The sequence below is a fragment of the Trachypithecus francoisi genome, unplaced genomic scaffold (genome assembly GCF_009764315.1).
Source record: "Trachypithecus francoisi isolate TF-2019V2 unplaced genomic scaffold, Tfra_2.0 Lachesis_group1, whole genome shotgun sequence".
NCBI lineage: Eukaryota > Metazoa > Chordata > Mammalia > Primates > Cercopithecidae > Trachypithecus > Trachypithecus francoisi.
Window position 1 is genome coordinate 134,131,121 of NW_022681454.1, and position 5,287 is coordinate 134,136,407.

The 5,287-nt window shown below is 34.1% G+C and overlaps 1 pseudogene; it reads right to left on the minus strand.

Annotated features, from left to right (window-relative positions):
* Positions 1-4,601: 4,601 nt before the first annotated feature.
* Positions 4,602-4,846, minus strand: LOC117084948 (annotated as a pseudogene).
* Between the last annotated feature and the right edge of the window lie 441 nt (positions 4,847-5,287).

A 5,287-nucleotide genomic window follows, 5' to 3' on the forward strand; every position in this document is an offset into this window, starting at 1 on the left:
TAGTAAATTATATATGTATATTATAATATCAGGCAAAGATGCCAAGGGTACAGTTGTACATATGAGGCTGGACTGCAGGGAAAGGAAGATTGTAAATATAAGATTTGGAAGCATTACCATATAAATGACACTGAATGGGCTTCAAGAGAATTAGCATAATAGTAAGGAAAAAGGGCCCAAATACGGTCATGCATCATTCAACAAGGATACACTCTGAGAAATGCATCCTTAGGCAATTTTGTTGTTGTGTGACCATCACGTGGGATTCTTACACAAAGCTAGATTGTATAGCCTACTGCTCACCTAGGTTGTATGGTATACCCTGTTGCTCCTAGGCTAAAAACCTATGCAGCATGTTTCTGCACTGAATACCGTAGGCAATTGTATTCCAATGGTAAGTATTTGTGTATCTAAACATAGCAAAGATAATGGGTTGCACAATGACATTATGGTGGTTATGGTGTCACTAGATGATAGAAATTTTTCACCTCCATTATAATTTTATGCGTCCATCATTTTATATACAGCCCATTATTGATCAAAATGTCATTATAAGGTGCATTAACTCCCAGTGAGTAACAAAAATTGGATTGTGAGATGAGGAGAAACCAGTTATGGGATGGAGATTATCTTTTGAGAAAACCAGGAGAGTGTGATGTCCTCAGAGTAACAAATATGACAAATGCTAACAGATCAAGTAAATTAGGACTGAGAAATAACCATGGAATTATCTTACTGGAAGTCATTGGTGACCTCAATAAAACCCATTTTGGTTAGGTAGTAACAATGAAGTCTTGCTGGTAGGAGTTCAGTAGAGAATAGTGGAAGAAAAATTGGGAATCATGGGTATAGACAAGGAGATAAGTGGATCAGTATTTGAGAAATTCAAGGTTAAGAAGCCATTTAAAAATGTCAGAAACAACAACATGTCTAAATATTTATAGGAAAGTTCTAGTAGAAAGGGAATGGTTGAGAGAAAAAGAAAAATCACTAAAACAAAGACTTTGGAAGATAGAGAAAAGATCTATTTCGTAGGTAGGAAGGTGAAAGATATGCAGAGGAAAAAGTTGAAAATATGAGTTCAAGTGCAAGTGGTTTATTAGAAATTGTAGTGGGGGTTGTAGAAAGTCTCTTCTGACTTCCTCCTTCTTCTCAGTGAACTAGGAAGTAAAGTACTTTATTAAGACAGCCCTAGAAAATTAATACAGTAAGTCATAGTAAGAGCAAAGTTGTGGCCATACTGGAACATTAGTCAAAAGACAGGAAGTAATGGCTGGAAAGCCCAATGACTGAGTGTTGGACTTGCAAGTGGAGATGTTGATGAAGATCATTAGATGAAAGAACTTACAGGAACTGAGATGCCAGAAAATGGTAGATAATGGGCTGTCTTTTAAATCATCAAGAACTATGACAGCACCGATGTTGGAGAAAGTGATGGGAAATCAGAAAGTAAAAGATTAAGTTGATACCGGGAACTGATCAGAGAGCTTTTACATGGCAGGTAGGAGCAAAAATAGAGGAATGGCTACCATGATCTGATGATATAAGATTTAAAGCTGATATCATTATGTATGTTTAAACCTTTATTCAACTGATGTCATACTATATGCATTCTTCTTAGAATTGGATTTTTATGTAGCCTTACAGTTGACACTTATCCACATAAGTATATGTTGATTAATTTCTACTGCACAGTATTCCATTAGATAACTATGGAAAATGTATCCATTCCCCTGTTAATAAATGTTTAGTTTTTTCCAATTCTTGATATTACAAACCAAGCTGTTTTCCATTGACTTTTGTTTTTATCTTGCTACACTTATAGTTATGTCTCAATCATTTAAAAATTAAACCTACTACCTTTTTGTGATAAGTCCTTTTGGAAATTTTATATTATTAACACTTATAAAGAGCATTTTGTAAATTTTTTAATATTAATCTAACATTTTTTCATAATTATCTCCATACTTCTACATTTTTACAAGTACTATTATTGTTATTATTTTACTATTTGAGTTTAATACATATTCTTGTTTTCTTTTTAAAAAATGTACTTGAAATTGTAAATTTCTGTGGCTTTTGCTGCATTTCACAAGTATTGATAAGTATATATATCATACATTTTTTCCATTCAGTTCTTCATATTTTTTAAAATCAATGACCTCTACTTTGAATTCTACTTAAACTCATAACTTGAAAAATGTTATATAAGTTCAGTTTAATGCTTTCTTTTGCCCCTTACATCCCACTTCTTCCTCTGAGCTTTATTTCTCCATTGTTAAAATTCATCTTCTCTTAATTATTTTAGCAATGTTAAAGCCTCTCTTAAAAAATAATTTTAAGTAATTACTGAATTACAGATATTTAGATATAAGATTATAGGTCTGACTAATGAATTATTTTTAGTATTAATTAATGACTTTTATCTGTAATAACTATATAATACAGTCTAATTATACATTAATATTTTTATGGAATTAATACTTCGTCAACTTTTTTTATTTCTTGAATTTCAAAATTTCTTAGTCATTGAGTTCTAGATATGATTATTTTAAATAAAATTTTATTATTTTATCAAAGCTGATATTTCCTGTATTTAAACAGGTAGATTTATATTTAGATTTAGTTCAACCATCTTATTTTGTGTCTTGTATTTCTGGTCCTCATAAGTTTCCTTTCTTTGTTTGTAATTCCATTTTTGCTTCTCTAAAATTACTAGAAATTTTATATAATTTTTTTCACTTACAATTTCAAATGTTACATTTCACATTTTTGTACTTATAAACTTTTTTAAACCTTTTTATAGAAGCATATCACTCTTCCATGTACCACTTCACAAATTTTCAGAATGTGACCATGCTCATGGAACCTGTCCCAATATAAAGAAGCAGAATATCATGAATATCCCAGGAAACCCTTAGTGTGCCCTACAGTTACTATCACCATCTGTTTAAATTTCTCTGTAGTATGTCAGGTAGTTTTCTTAGATCCACCTCTCAGTTCAATAATTCTCTAGTTGGCTCTTCCTAGTCTTCTTAGTCTGTTCATTGAGTATGATAGACAATGGTATGCATCCAGGTGAATGGGCCATGGGGTGCCTAGATTAAACATTTTTCCTGGCTATGTCTGTGAGGGTGTTTGTAAATGAAATTAGAATTTAAGTTGGTGGATTGAGTAAAATAGACTACCTTCCCCAACATTGTTGGGTATCATTTAATCCTCTGAGGGCCTGAATAAAGCAGAAGGTAAAGAAAGGAGGAATCTACCCCTTTTGTTTTTCTGCCGCACTACTTAAACTGGGACATCTCATATCATATTCTGCCCTTGAACTGGGATTTATATCATCGACTTCCCCAGTTCTCAGGCCTTCAGACTCAGACTATGTTACACAACTAGCTTTCCTAGATCTCCAGCTTGTAGATAGCAGATCATGAGACTTCTCGGTTTCTATAATTACATGAGCCAATTCCTCATAGTAAATATAAATAATATATAACAATATGTATAATATAAAATATATATAATTCTATTTTGTTATCCCATCAATAAACTTCAGCATATTTAGTTAGAAGTTTTTCTCTGTTTTCATATTTATAATACTTTAATGCCTAATTCTGTTTATTTCCATCTACTAACATTCTAATCATATCATGTAATCTAGTTGTGTGAGTTCATTTTCAGCATTAACTTTTTTCTTTTTCTCTGATTTTATTATTTCAGTTTCCTTATTACTGATAAGGATATATGGATTACAACAGTCCTGGAATGATTTTAGACAGAAAAAAAATTAAATGTAGACATATTTGGGCCCCAAGGCATTTTTTTTTATATACTTGTCTTCCCTTCTTCCCTCCTTTATACCTAAGACCCTAAACAGAACAAAAATTTCAAGGCCAAATCTCTTTGTATGTATGTAGAGTTTTTCTAGGTCACTTTTCATAAATGGAGAATATCTATGAAAAGATTTTCATGCATATTTTAATGCAGGATTAGAAAATCCAGTTTACCCACCTGCATTAGCCTGAGGCTGTCTCTCTCGTTTTCCTGGGTGAATGACAAGCCTACAGCCAGCCTTTCATGCCAAAATACAGGGTAAAATTTACGGTGGGCTGCAATGCCATCGGCTCTCACCATGTTGACTTTTATTATATTTTGTACTTTTTGAATCTTTCCTTTATTATTTGGTGTTTAGTTAGAGCTTACTTTGAAGGTTTTGTTTCATCTATGATCTCATGTTCATAGCAGAAGGGAAACTATCTGAATCAGGTCATCATGGTTTTAAATAAAAGAAAGCAGTGTAAATGCTTAACCAAGTTCTCCTATTAAAAACAACCAGCAGCTGGACTCCCCACATCTGTGCCTCCACTCTTATTCTCAATCTTCATATTTCAACATTTTTTTTTTGCATAGTTAGTGTTTTACTCTTAGAAAAATGCTTCTGAAACATCACACTAAGTCAAGCTGAAAGGTAAAATTTAAAATAGTTTTTAAAGCATACGTCATAACATACGTAATGACTGTTCAGTCTACAGAATCTTGACCTTAGAGCTTATGACACACCCAGTTGGCAGTAGCACCCAGCTTTTCCAAATAGCCAGTCATCATTTTTCTTTTGTTTGCATAGACTTCTCATTAGCTGCCTTCTGCTTTTGTTGTATGATCTCAAAGTTCCTCTGCTTTCACTGAGAGGTAGTCAAGCTATTCTCTTTTCTTTTCCGCTTATTATTTCCCTGGGTTTTCTCCATGTTTTTTACTGACGTGCAAGTTCTCATTGATTTCCACGGATGCCGACCACTGACAGAGCCTGGATGAAAGCGATTAGGGAAAAGCAACAGCTCCCTGGCATGCTAGGCTACTGTCACCACCATCTTCTTTTCTGTTTCTACATTTATCAGCTAGCTTTTGTTTTCTCCCCTAAGACAACCTGTGTGGGGAAAACTTTCTCAAACCATGGGCTTCCTCTGCTCTCATGTCACAACAATCAACACAGAAGACGTCCGTGACAAAGTGTAGAGGGGAGTTTCCCCACACACCAAGCAGCAGACACCAGATGAGTGTCCTCCTGTTCAATTCCAACACTGTCTATCTGGAAATAGCATCATATCCCACAGGGTGGGGCTCAGTCCCCAAAACTGGCCCTCGCTCACCAGTCACAAATCTAGGCCTCTGAAATTCTGACCAACTGGCATCTGGCATTGGGGTTCCCATGACTCCCTGTTTTGGTTCAATTAATTTGTTAGAACAGCTCACAGAACTGAGGGAAACAATTACTTACATTTGTTGGTTT